The sequence below is a fragment of the Leptonychotes weddellii genome, chromosome 14 (assembly GCF_054177405.1).
Source record: "Leptonychotes weddellii isolate Sample4059 chromosome 14, ASM5417740v2, whole genome shotgun sequence".
In the NCBI taxonomy this organism is placed as follows: domain Eukaryota; kingdom Metazoa; phylum Chordata; class Mammalia; order Carnivora; family Phocidae; genus Leptonychotes; species Leptonychotes weddellii.
The window spans coordinates 45,219,448-45,234,975 of record NC_138382.1 but is presented as its reverse complement, the minus strand read 5'-3'; positions in this window follow the sequence as shown (position 1 = coordinate 45,234,975).

Below are 15,528 nucleotides of genomic sequence, written 5' to 3'. Positions count from 1 at the left end.
AGTGAGATCATATGATACATGTCTTTCTCTGTTTGACTTATTTCACTCAACATAATACCCTCCAGTTCCATCCACGTCGTTGCAAATGGCAAGATCTCATTCCTTTTGATGGCTGCATAATATTCCATTGTATATATATACCACATCTTCTTTATCCATTCATCTGTCGATGGACATCTTGGCTCTTTCCACAGTTTGGAAGGAAAGCATCTTGTAGGAGGTAGTACTTAAGTTGAATCTTTAAGGGCAGCTAGGAGTGCTGGAAGCAGCAAAAGGTGGGAGGGCCAATCTACTTAGCATTCAGCATAAGAAGATGAAGGCCATATAGGCCCATATAGTATAGTGTGTGCATAATAAAAATTAATTTAGGGGTGCCTGGGTGGCTCAGTCATTAAGCGTCTGCCTTTGGCTCAGGTCATGGTCCCAGGGTCCTGAGATCGAGCCCTGCATTGGGCTCCCTGCTTGGTGGGAAGCCTGGTTCTCCTTCTCCCAGTCACCCTGCTTGTGTTCCCTCTTTCCCTATGTCTCTATCTGTCAAATAAATAAATAAAATCTTTAAAAAATATTAATTTAAATCCATTGTTTTAGTATAAAGTATAAGGCATATGCATGTATATATATGGCATATGCTTGTATATATATATATATATATATATATATATATATATATTTAAAAAACCTTCCATCAAGGTATTTTATAACTGTTCTGGTTAAAAGCAATAAATCCATGATTTTTCAAAGCATTATCCTATTTGACTTTCACAGCCTCAGTTAATACCTGAAATTATCTTCTTTATTCATACATCAATCTCTTTATTGTGTCTGTTGATAATAAATGAAACATGAATGTAAACTTTTAAAGAGAATGGTCTCTTTATATTTTGCTCCTTATTCTATCCTAAGCCTCTAGATAAGGTCTGATGCCTAAGGGGATTTGATAAATGTAGTTGACTTCATGTCATGTTGATTTCCTAGTGGAGAAGTGGGGAGGAGGGAAAGGTGAAAGAGGAAACAAAGTTTGAAAACTTGGTGCCCCCTTGGAGTTCAAAGATAACTCTGTTTTGATATCATTTCTGCATATAATTTATATATTGTCTATATCATATATTTTCTTGACTTTATACATTAAGTATACTTACCATTCGTTTATCGTATATTTTAAATATTACCCCAGGATGCTATTTTTTAAAAGTCGTGTTTATGGTGCTATTTGTTTTGTAGGGTTTTTTTTCCATTTGTTGCTTTCACTTTGTATTATGCATTTAAGTTTCCTTCATGTCTTTTCAAGGTTTGACAGCTTCTTGTTTTGTTTTGTTTTGTTTTAGCACTGAATAATATTCCATTGTTTGGCGTACCACAGTTTATCCACCCATTCACCTACTGAAGGACATCTTGGTTGCTTTTAAGTTTTGGCAATTACAAATAAAGCTGCTATAATGTCCACATGTAGATTTTTGTGTAGACATTAAGCTTTCAACTCCCTTGGTTAAATACCAAGAAGTGCAATGCCTAGATCATGTGGTCAAGAGTATGCTTAGTTTTGTAAGAAATTGCCAAACTGTCTTCAGAGTGGCTGTATTATTTTACATTTCCACCAGTAATGAATGAGAGTTGCTGTTGCTCCACATCCTCACCAGCCATTGGTGGTATCAGTGTTTCAGATATTGGACATTCAAATAGGTGTGTAGTGGTATCACATTGTTGTTTTAATTCATATAAAGCTTTGATTTAGCTTGTCACTATAAATAACAGCAACAACAACAGAAAGAGCCTGCTGTAATTTTGAGATATATTTTGTTGAATGTAGTGGTCAACTAGGGAGAATTGTTAACATAATAATACTGGGTCTTTCACTCCATGAATATGGAATATCCTTCCATTAATTTAGATCATCTTCAATTTCTCTCAATAGTATTTTGGAATTTTTAGTGTGGAAGTCTTGCACACTAAATTTGCTTTTGTTAAATTTATTCTTACGCATTTTGTTTTTTATGTGATTTTGAATTTTCAAATGTATATTGCTAGTATTTAGGATAAGAATATTTTTTATGTTAATTTGGTCCTGAAACCTTGATACTCTCACTTATTTGTTCGGAAAGTTATTTGTTGTGTATGTGTACATATGTGTGTGAATTTCTAGAATTTTTTAAATATAGGCTATCATGTGAATACAGATCAATCTATATCTTCCTTTCAAAAGGTATGCCTTTAATTTTCTTTTAAAATATTATGGTTTCTTTTTTTTCTTCACTGGACAGAGCTATCAGTAAAAATAGAAGGACACTTCAAAACATCTATATTTAGAAGTGGGGGTGCAAAATATGAATAAATAGCAATAAGGACATACAGGGCATTTATACATTTAACTTTATTTATTGTTTGGGATTAAAAAGAAAACAGAATAGGATAAAGTTTATTCCTAAGTAAAGAAAAGAGAGACTATCAGAATTAATTGCTGACAAAGGTATTTTGAGGGACTTTGAGCATGCATGTTGGAATTGAATTAATATAGCACAAGAGATACTTTAAAGGCTGGTGGCAAAAAACAACTAAAGTTGCAATAAGTGATATTAACACTTTGTCATTTTAATCCAAATTGGATTTTCAAATTTTTTTTTTTTTAAGAGAGAATGAGCACACCCGAGTGAGTGGGCAGGTGGGAGAGGGGCAGAGGGAGAGGGAGAGATAGAATATTAAGCAGGTTCCATACTCAGCATGGAGCCTGACACAGGGGCTTGATTTCATAACCCTGAGTTCATGACCTGAGCCAAAATCAAGAGTTGGAGGTTTAACCGACTGAGCCACCCAGGCACCCCAAATTTTCAAAGGTCTTTTAGATGAGTTAGCTCTCTAGTTAATAGATGTTGATAAAAAATTTCCAAATGAATATATACCCAATAAAACCATTTTGAAGTGTTTTTACATTTCATGTTCCATTCCTAATCATACAAGTAGATGAATAATAAGTAGAAGGGGAGGATAAGGGAGTCTATGCTCAGTGAAGTTAATCTATCCTCTTCATATTTCCATGAGGCTAGCAGATAAGGGTGGGTGTTCTCCACTGCACTGCTTGTACAGTAGAAGAGAGACATGATGATGGCAGTTTGAGACCTTGGTAATAATGCTCATACCAGCGTGCAGAGCAACAGCCGGGACATAGGGTGGAAATTGCTGGTCATATTTGATTTCCACCCTATGTCTACTCAGATTCTGAGGTCAAATTTTTGTCTTCACAAAAAATTACATCACGTGAGGGAAAAGCTATGTTAGATATTTTCAAGAACAAAGTACTAATCGAAGGATTTCTGGAGGTGCCTGTGTGGCTCAGTTGGTTAAGTGTCTGCTTTCAGCTCAGGTCATGATTTTAGGGTCCTGGGATCGAGCCCCACATCGGGCTCCCTGCTCAGCAGTGAATCTGTTTCTCTCTCTCTCTGTCCCCCTCCACCTGCTTGTGTGCTCTCTCTCTCTGTCTCTCAAATAAATAAATAAGATCTTAAGAAAAACAAAGGATTTCTGTGTTCATGATAAATCCCATAGAAACATATATGATATTCTTTGTATTTTTATGATGATTTCCCCTTTATATGCATGCATAGTGTATGCAGTTGTAATAACAATATAAGCCATGATAAGCTGAATTTTGTGATAATTTAGAGAATGACATCAAGCAACTGCTTTATATCATGGATGTCAGTGGCTAATAGGAAACAGATGCCTAGCTGGGCAAAAAAATATAAACTCTTAATCCAGATTTTACTTTGGCTTTTCCTCCCCCCTCAAATGTAAGTGTTTTTCTATTGAATTGTAAAAGACTAAACTGATAGGCTATTAGGACTTGCTCAGTGAGCACCCAGAGACCCACTGCAAAGGTGGCCTAGAGGACTATAATCTCACGCACTGCACCTACTGGGCCAACTCTGACACGTCCCTGTCACATCAGCCAGTTCACAGGAAGGCAGAAGAGAGAGTTCACTCAGCAAGCACAATATCCATGGCATTTCAATATGGTAGATAGATGTTCATATTTTGATTTTAACAAATCAAGAAAATGAGGATAAGAAGGGTAAAATAGTGCAACGTTACACAATTAGAGAGAGAGAGAGAAAAAAAAACAGGGGAAGGGAAGAAGGAAGGGACGATGAGGGAGAGAACGGAGCTTTGCATCAACCAATAATAAAGGTATTTGATGCAAAAAAAGATTATGACTAATTCAATTCCACAATCCCAGTATACCAATAAAAAGAGAGGTGGGGGGAGAGGGAAGGAAAGAGAGAGAAAGAACAGCATTGAAGAAAGAATGGAGGAACAAAGGAAAATAATCATAGTAATATGATAGGTTGCCCAAACGGTAAACATGACTGATTGGAGAGTTTCACCTAATACAATCTAATTCCAAAATATATATGCAATCCAAAGCATCAAGCTCTAGGTTTGATGAAATGCTTCCAGAACTGCATTTATTTCTAAAAATATTGCTAAGTTTAATTTTCACCAATGCCTCAGAACTTATTTGGTCTTTCTAAATGAGTCCCACTACTGCTTTCATATTCCTTTCCACATTAATCATATTTAATGATGGCCATGTTATATATAAGCATTTTTATTTAACTTTAAAAAAATTTCACAGTATTTTCTACTCTTGCTGAATAACTGAGATTTTCTAAAAAAAAAAAAAAAAATAGATGACCCATGCAAACCTCTCACAGAATGTCTACTGCATTATTCACATGAGAATCAATATACACAAAATGGTAATTTCTCTGTGGAAAATAAAAATATGGGACATTTCCTTTATATCTACTAACAAATGCCCTAATTTTATATAAATATACTCCTCTCTGTTCCCCAGGAATCATGTATTTTCTTTGTCAATCGCTTGATTTTTACACATCTAGAAATTTTATCTTAGGTGTGTAAGAGGCTATTCCTAGCATAATAACGACATCTATAAGGCTGGCAGCTTACACTTGCCGGGGTTTCTCCTAGTCCAGAAACTGACCTTCAGGATGAGACCAACAGGAAATATCAGAGTAACAAATTCAGAAGAAGTTGATTTGTTGACTGCATTTTCTAGATGTTGAGTTAGAAATAAATGAAATTTGCTTGAGTTTTAGGTAGTAATTTTGCTATGCTCTGTCTGAATAAACCTGACTTGAAAACAATATGAGTTATTTGAATTAGCAGACTTCTAAAAGAGCATGTTCAGGAACTAAGCACTCTACTGGGGCAAAACGGAATACATTTACTTTGGATGACTATGTAGTTCTAGATTTCTTAAATCTAGACCTATTTATTTCTTAAAGGACTGGGTGTAGTCATGTGTATTGACTTCATTTGCTAACACAAATGACATTGAAGGGGATTTATTGATTCCAACTCTTCTTTATCACTTGTTTGCCAGTGGAATCTCCATGATAACCTAATTAACCTAATTTTTCATGTCACTCTTTCTTTATTAAACCATAGTGTGTTCTCTATTACTAATCCATTGTAATTTGGTGGAGCAAAGAACTCCGTTAGAATTAGGTTTTCTGGGTTCTATTGTCACCTGAACACTAGTCAGTTTTGAGGACTTAGACACTCCATCTGTTGTTTCAGTTTTAAGAAATAAGTTTTACTTAGATGTATTTATATTTGGGATGCAAGTTATATTGTTTATGGACAAGAACAACAGTGCCTAAGTTTGTTCCCAGAACATCTGCACAATTTTATTTATTTTTTAAAATTTACCATTATGTATTTAATTATTTTTTCATGTCATTGTAAGTTGCTATTAATTATTCTCTTAATTTTTTTATGTTATGTTAATCACCATACATTACATCATTAGTTTTTGATGTAGTGTTCCATGATTCATTGTTTGCGTATAACACCCAGTGCTCCATGCAGTACGTGCCCTCTTTAATACCCATTATTTTTTTTCAATATTTTATTTATTTATTTTTGAGAGAGAAAGAAAGAGAATGCACTCTCATGAGTGGGGTAGAGGGACAGAGGGAGAAGCAGACTCCCATCTGAGCAAGAAGCCCAATGTGGAACTTGATCCCAGGCCCCTGCGATCATGACCTGAGCCAAAGGCAGACGCTTAACGGACTGAGTCATCCACATGCTCCCATTTTCACAATTTTAAAAATTACTGAAAGCCCCAAGAACTTTTGTTTATATGTATTATATCTATTGTTATTTGCTGTAGTCAAAACTGGAAGAAAATTTAAATATTTGTAATACTTTATTTTAAATAACATTATAAACATTACATATTAATATAAATAACAACTTTTATAAAATATATTTTTAAAAATAAGTAAATTAGTAAATAGAGTGGCATTGTTTATTTTTTCAATTTTCTTTATTATTTCTACTTCTGCATTCAGTCTGTTGTGATATTATAAATCATCTACCTTTTGGAAAGTTCACCTGTATAGTTGTGAAAGAATGAGAATAAAAATAGAAGATATTGTTTTGGTACAATTATGAAAAATAGATCTAACTTTATTAACCCCTTGAAAGGGGTCTAAGCCACATTTGAGGACCACTGACCTGGAGTTCCATCAAATGGAGCTTAAAAACTAAGAGAAGAAATATGCTATAAGTTTTGCTTATAATGTTGAAAAGGAAGAACTAAAATGAAGGGAACAGTAATATAAAGTAAACAAAATAATCATGCTAATTGTTAGCTTTATCTAATGGAAAACTCTCTGGATTAAAGCCCCAACTCTATTCTTGAACATAGACCTAAAAATCTTTTTGTGAGCAAAGATCCAAGAAGATGATCCTACAAAAGGTAGTTTTATGGCACTGGCTAAAAATGAAAAATTAAAATAAATTAAAAAAAATTCTATAAGAAAAAAATAAAAAATAGTGTTCAGTAATGAGGCCAAAGCTGAGATTCCAACTGGAAACCGATAATAATCTCAATCAAAGAGGCTAAATAAAGGTGTGAATCAAGGCAAAGGACATCAGAGTGACTCCTCCAGGGATGTCTATTTTGAGCAAATGTGATTATGACCATTGCTAGGAGGCTAAGATCTTGGAAAATTTTCTGAAAGTGCTCTGATATGTTGACACTTGAATAGGTAGATTGATGAGATTAGCAGAACTAATCATTTAAGAAAATGTTTTAGAAATTTCTAAAGCGTTATTTTCTTTTACATTTTTGAAAGCAGGCAGACTAATAATTACATTTGCCAACACCACCACTCTTTTAAAAATAAAAACTAGAATGTCATGCCAACTGGCATGATATTCTCAGTAAAAATAAAATTCAAAGAAATGAAGAAAAATTTATCTTCTTAACATGTAATGATTAGCCAGAGGAATCTGTTTGCTCTGTGTTATCCATCTGTCCCAACTTGATAGAAAATTATTCATTAAACTCCAGAATAAGATTATTGTGTTTTGTTACCAGAAAGATTGGGTCTTTGATTATTGTCATTGGTATTCAGAAGAAGATTTTGGCTAATTCTGTATTTGTCCACAAACATCACAAAAACAAATAATGGGATTCCTTCAGATAACAAAATGTGTCTAGGAATATTTCAGAAAGTCTAGAGTCCCTATAAAGCATTAAAATATTCCCAGATAATATTTGGCTGCATACGAATGATCAGATACCCTACAGTTTTATTTGTTTATCCTACGATGAGAAATTTTACTGGCATTTAAATATTGAGAATAACTATACTAGTTTGAGGGTGCTTGTTTAAGACTTCACTAGAAGCTGGGAGCAGGAATATATCCTAAGAAGATTATTATCAGTAAAAGTAAGCATTTATGGAAACTGTGTGTTTGATACCACCACTTCCTGACATTTATAGGTTAAAGTGTGTGTGTGTGTGTGTGTGTGTGTTTTATGCTTGGGAGGTACAATTTTGTGATTTATAAGGAATATATATTTGGTCATTCATATAACTAAAATGTATTTCTCATATATATTTGGTCTCAGTTTCTGACTCACAGCTCCTAAAGCCCTTGGAATTTCCTAATTGTTGAGAGTGCTAAAAGTATCTTTTGTTATATTAATGAGGTGACCTTGAGCCACGCCTAAGCATGGGGGCTGATTACCAATGAAACCAACCATTTGATGAGAGGGTTGGAATTTTTCAGTCCCATCTCCTGCCCTCCAAGGTGCCCTCCAAGATACTGGAGGTTGAATCAATTGCAGATGGCCAGTCATGTAATCAATCATGCCCATGTAATGAAGCTTCCATAAAAACCCAAAAGGACTGGGTTCAGAGAACTTCTGGGTTGGTGAACACTTGAAAGTCTTGGAGAATGACACTCTTGGAAGTCATGGAAGCTCCATGCCTTTGCCCTATGCATGTCTTCCATATGGTTGTTCTTGACTTCCATCCTTTTATAATAAACTGGTGATCTAGTAAGTAAAATACTTCTCTGAGTCCTGTGAGTTGCTCTAACAAATTAATCAAACCAAGAAGGAGGTCCTGGAAACCTAATTTATAGGCATTCTGTCAGAAGTACAGGTAACGACCTGGGCTTGTGATTGGCATCTGAAGTGGGGGTGGGGTGGTGGGGTCAGTGTTCTTGTAGGACTGAACTTTTAAACTGTAAAATCTGATGCTATCTGCAGGTGGATAATGTCAGAATTGATTTGAATTCTAGGAAACCCAGCTGGTGTCCTGAGCACTGCTTGGTGGGGGGACACTCCCACCACCACCATCACTGTTGGAAATTGAGCCTCTAGAACACCAAAAAGAGGAGGTGTTTGACTCTGGTAGATGTATTCATGAAAAAGAAACAAGAATATTATCTGTCTGGGATGAGATAGATACCTAATGTACCCTTATTTTAAAAGCATGGCTAAATTGCATCAGTATATGAGGAAAACTTCATTGAGCAACTGCTTTTGCAATTAGGCTTCGAGAATGGGTAACATAGGATCAGGAGGGTACGTGATATAGGGTAGGGTTCGGGCTATTGTGCTATTGTAACATAGGCAAGATAAATGGTATAGGTAAAAACACAATGGAGAAAATGAGCAAGCTACATGAGAAAGATAAGAGATGCTACATAACATAGAAGAATTAATATGTGTGTGTTGCTGAAGAGTACAGAGCAGGAAATAAATTTGGATTAGCGAAGAAGGACCTAGATATAGAAATGTTTAAATCCATACTGAGGAATCTAAGTTGAGCTTAACCATTACAGATTTCTGATCAGGACACTATTATGCAGGCAGTAGTGTTTTAAAAAGACATTGAGTGCTGGATGCACAGGAGACTGGGAGAAATTAAAAACAAGAAATCTGTCATAAGATAACTTATAAGTCATCATATAATATAGTTTAGATCAATTATCTTACAAACTATGTTACATTCCCATAAGGCACATATTTCAATTCATTATGTTGCAGAAAGAACTTTTTTAAAATTTATTTTTATACTTTTAATAATTACTTTTATTTTGAATATGTGTTATATATTACATTTGGCCCTTAACACAGGTTTGAACTGCATAGGTCCACTTATAAGTAGATTTTTTTTATAGTAAGTTACTGTAAATGTATTTTCTCTACCTTATGATATACTTTGTAACATTTTCTTTTCTGTAGCTTACTTTATTGTTAAGAATATAGCATATAATACATATAACATACAAAATATGTACTAATAGACTATTTATATTATCGGTAAGGCTTTCAATTAACAGTAGGTTATCAGTTGTTAAGGTTTTGGGAAATCAGAAGTTATATTTAGATTTTCAGCTGCACAGGGGGTCAACATCTCTAACCTCTGCGATTGTTCAAGGGTCCACCAAAGTTGTTTAGTACATGTTTATTTTTTATAAATATATATACATATACATATATATACATGAAATGGGTGATCAGTGAAAAATTTAATAATACTGGTGTGTGATCATAAGTTTGTAGATAGCATTTAGATGAAGCCAGGGTAATGTGGTAGAATTGATATTGAATTATGGAGCCTAAAAATAAAATCAGGAGCTTGGATATGACAAATATCATAAAGGGAAGTACAAAAGAATATAGTGACATATTGGGAATGGATAGAGAGGATGACATAGTGAGACCTAATGCTAAGCTTTTATGCCTGGAAAAGTGAGCTCATATTACTATGTACCAACATTTTGATTTTTTTTAGGATGAAATCTGATGGTAAATGGTTAGTTTGATTTGGAAATTTTATCACCTACATTTCCTTTCTATTTTATATCATTAAAAAATGTTGTTTGAATACCTGTTATATGTTGAATAATGCTGAGAATACAGGAAAGGATAAAAGGATCTCTGAACTATAAGATACAATATGGGGTGAATACACACATAAATGTGTACATTTGCTATACAACCTAGTTAATGTCATAGGAGATTTCTGTATGAGTTGTTTTAGGAATGACAGTGTTGGAGTTATTGATTCTGTCTTGGGGCATCAGATAAGAGCTGGCATTGGTACACAGACTTCAAATCCTTTATCTGTCATTTGGATACTTATTACTTTTGACAAAATTATTAATAAGAATAATTGCCCCTTCCTCAAAGAAATAAAAAACTGTTTTCTGTATTTACTAATACTAAATATCAAGCTGTTTGTTTTTCTCATAATAACTGTGGGTTGTGACCTTGAAAATAATAGGCAATTTTAAAAAAACAAGTGATATTAGAGAGGTACATGATATTGCATGTAGTTAAGCAAAGTCGACTAATTAGATGACATTAACAATCCCCAATTTAAAGATATATAGAAAAGAAACCAACTGTAACCTTCCAAGGGAAGTCATAACATTTTATTAGAGATTCACAATATATTTAGAGCTGTTACTAGTTACACTATAATGCCAAACATTACCATGAAACAATTCTTGTCACCTTTACAACACTATTACCATCTTCATATGTCATTTATAGACTTACATAAGAAATCTAGCTATTAAGTTTCTTTCTTGCATGCTCTGTATGCAAGAGTATATAAACACACACACACACACAGAGCAACCAAATATTTATACATTTAAAAATATTGGAAGCTTGGAATCATTTTACGAATTTTTCCATTACCAATGTCAGAATTGCTTTGATTTGCATTTCACTTGGGATGTATTTTAATAAATAGATTTGTATAATTTCAGAGCAAAGTATGATGTTTCATGTAATAATGATAGTTTAAGTGGCTATAGAGATGCCTTCCTACTTCTGTCACTTGTTATCTTCTCAGTTGTTAGAGTTGGAACAAAGCATAGAAATTTCAATTTTCAAATATATTCTTCTAAGTCAGTGGATGACATTTTAACATGTTAAAGTCAGAAAGTTAAATTATATGGATGTGCATCATCATATAAGTCTTTATACAGTTTTAAGAGTTGTGCAGCAATTCAAATATTATCTGTAAGTCATTTTCTATAATGTGAGATAAATTTTTGTTCCTTTATATGTGCATCTAAACACATATCAACTTTGTGTTCTTTTGATTAGTTACATATCATTGGAGATCAAAATTAAGTTTCCATTTTTGCCTGCATCTTTCTGACATTTGGCTCTTTAACATCTGAATGCTTCTATTATTTAACCAAAAATTCAATCTTAAATTGAAGATGTAAAGCCAGGAAGAACAGGCAATAGACTGAACTACTTGATATGCCTCTAGAAATAGAGGCATGAAGATAATTAATTATCCTGAGAGGTGGAAAAGTCAAAATTATAAGTAGACTCAAGAAGACTGAGATACATTTGAGGGTGAGAGATCAATAATGAGTTATTGACACATATTCAGGGTTTTACCCACAGTCATCAAATATATTATCATGTGTAGCATAACAAAGGATGTCATATTAAATTTGCACACGAGAACTGCTAGTTGTTTCCTGGAGTGCATTGAAGAGAATTATGAGACAGGTGGTGAGTACAACAGGAATGGGGCCAAGATTAATGAAAATGTCTGCCATGGATGGATGTGGGCTAGTGCTGGCATGAATGCCAGTTTATGGCCACTGCTGACATAGGGGGTATCTATTTAAATTTGCCGTTCAACATTCAAACACTTTTCCTCTGGTAAACAGTATGCAGATTCTTCCATGGCCACTAATTCATCCTCCAGTTCTAATTCATGAATTTTAGGTAGAGCTGACTCTACCCCCCAAACTCTAGGAATAGCCAAGGGCCGTGGGCTTAATAAGACAAAAGTTATTTCCTCTGGCACTAGGTATTGGATTCAGAGGTGAGCATTTGACCTACTCAATGATATAAGACTTAGATTTGGGCTGGATCTTTTAAAAGAGAGGCTTATTGTCTGTCTGGTTAAAGTGAACTTGTTAGAATGTGAGCCTATCGCTACAAAAAATGATCCATGGAATCCTAGAATAAAGCCAAGTGGTAAGAGGAGTGAAAAATGGAACAAAACTAATTCCTGATTATATAAATTTAAATAAGCTAAACACAAAGGTAGATAGCCCTATAAATTTCAGTTGAGTACATAAATTCAATTTGACATAGGTCAGTTTGAGTTGGATTTTCCATCACTGGCAAAGCAGAGTCTTAATATAACTGACAAGTCTCATGTTTGATCACAACCAGTATTTGTGTTCATTGTCTACCAGATAGCTGCTGCTTTAACAGTGGCCTGCATATGTACCAGACCATAGCAAAGTTTGATAGGTGTATATATTCACAATTTCATGAGCACAGGAGAGGTGAACATTCATTTTGTGTTAGAGGATGAGGCTAGTCAGGGGGCAGATACACACATAAGACAGCATACTCATGCCCAAAGAAGAAACCACTACAAAAAGTGGCTGGGCCAAGTGCATTGCCTTGGAAATTGTCTAGTTTGGCTCCCTTCCAAATCCACACATGGCTCTTAAATTGTCTCCATTCAAATTGTGTATATTCTGGAATGCTAACAGTAATCCGTCACCTCCTAGCAGGAAATAAGTTAATAGTCATCAGAGAGGCAGCTGGAATGGGTACTAAAGTGGAGGGGTGAAGGAATACAAATATGTCTAGTCTTTGAGGGAGTGTGGAAGCAGAAGTTCATGCTGATAGAATGTTTGATGATGTCCATAATAAGTTGCCTAGATCTGTCATGCTAGAGCTTGCTATAGTTCTGTTACGCTATATTTTCACTTTTGCGGACTATGATAAGCACGTCTTAGATTTCTAGTCCTTGTTTTATACCAAGATATGCAATTAGCGTATATTAGTGTAATGGAGTGCAGGAGTATATTAGTGTGGAAGTCTTTATGCATACACACAGGCATGTACGTGTATGAACTTTCTGCTGTAGATTTGCAAGGACAAAATGAATACATACCCTTTTCCACCTATACTTTTCTTCTCCATACTCTTCAACCCTACAGGATGTGATAAATATCTGTGTGTCTGTATATGTAAATGTGTGGGTTTCAAAAAAAAATGAGGAACATTTGCTAAGTTGAGGGTAGGAGAGGCTGGCAGAGGACACAACCCCGAGAAAATTTTTGGACATTTTACATCTGAGGTCCATCAAAAGGAGTAGATTAGACTGTGCTCAAACATCGTACCCAGGAATAGACACGTTAAGTGAGGATGGCTGTATCCAAGTCTCTAAGTACTTGTTCATACGTCCTAGTGCTTTTAGAGGGGAGATGAAGTGAAGTGAAAGATGAGACCAAGGACCTAGATAATTTAAGTAAAAGAAAAATAATCCAAGCCAATAGTTAGCAGATTTTGATCCATACACTGGTATCTAAATGTGTCATGTATTCCCACCCCAGAAGTGCCCAGAGCTGTCACTGCATGTCCACAGGTTATTTCTGTCAATGAACCATTTTTTGGAAAGATATTCTTGAAGAAAAGACAATAAAAGAGAGTAACTGCCAGGAGAAAGAAAACCTCCATCAGCACACACCTAACCAATTCCACATAAGGAGGTATAAAAACCAGTTTCCATGAAGACTGGGGAGGTGAGCTCCTGCTATATGCATCACTCTTCCCATTTCTTCTTTCCACAAGCAGACGAGCAACAAACAGAAATGTCTCCTATTGAAAATTTAGTCTTTGATCTATATTTCTACATTTGCTATGTAACCTGGGGAGATTTTTTTAAAAATTCAGATTTCTAGGTTCCATGTCTATTATTTTGATTCAGGAAATACAGTTGGGTATTTGAGAATCTGCATTTTTAACAAACCTTTTAGGTGACGTTGGTGGACAGACAGGTTTATTGAATTAATACATGGAATTCTAGGAAAAGCAAATATAAACATGTAGAGTCTTCTGATTAATAAGCCAATTGGAAATGGAGAGAATGAAGCACAGCTTATTTGAAGGAGTCAGAAAAGATAAAGGGAAACTTTTTTTTTTTTTACAGTAGGCTTCAAAATTTTGTTGTTTTAGAAAAAGAATATGGTTCATCACTTTGGATTATATTTCAATCTGTTAACATGCTTACAAATGCAAGTTTTTAATGTCAGCAGTTTTCACTTTTCCAAATTTTATAAATTCCAGTTAAAAAAATCACAATCACAACAGGTAAAATAATTATTGGGTTAATTTCTGATATGTCTACATCTACTTTCCATCAACTCATTCCATCTCTGATATTTTACATCACAATTAGAAAGGACCATAATTTTAATGTGTGTGCTTCTGAGATTATCACTGAGACTGTTTTTGTTTGCTTTGTTTTTTTTATTTGCTCAATTTAGGATCTATAAATCTATAGGTTCTGCTTTGGACAATACTAAAACTACTGCTCAGAGGACTATCTGACTTCACTCAATTGTTTCTTTACTTCATAGTCAACTCACAAGGCTGGTTGAAATGAATTGGGAGAATAATGAACACTCTCCTATTGATTCATCATTCTGGTAAGCCTATCACAAGAGACAAAGATTAAAAGCCCCTGTACTATGAGGCTGATGAAAGATTTCTTTGTCTATTTCCTTACTTCCTTCTGGTTTCTATAAAATTAGGAAGTATCTTCTTTTCATGAACATCTCTGTGTTTATTAAAAGAAAAAAAATATATAATGTATTCATAAAATCTCAGATGCAAGTTATATACCTCTAAGTGAAGCCACAGGTATAATAAAAATTCAACCATTTTTTGAAATTAAATTTTGTTATTATGGATGTTTCTTTTTTATTCCACATTGAGGCTTTTCATCAATTGATTAAAGCTGGATGAAAATGGGATTAAAATCATGTGTTGCTTAGCATTTTATAGTTGAGAAACACTTTTTCTTTTTTTTAAGATTTTATTCATTTGAGAGAGAGAGGGAGACAGAGCACAAGCAGGGGTAAAGGCTGGGAGAGGGGGAGAGGCTGGGAGCCCGGCTGGGGGCTTGATCCCAGACCTGGAGATCATGACCTGAGCTGAAGGCAGATGCTTAACCATCTGAGCCACCCAGGCGCCCCTGAAAAACACTTTCATAAAAATAGGTGTTTAAAAGTAAATAACTCTGGGGGTGCCTGGGCCGCTCGGCAGGTCAAGCTGTACTCTTGATTTTGGCTCAGGTCATGATCTCAGGGTCCTGAGATGGAGTCTGCATCGACTGGAGTCTGCTTAAGATT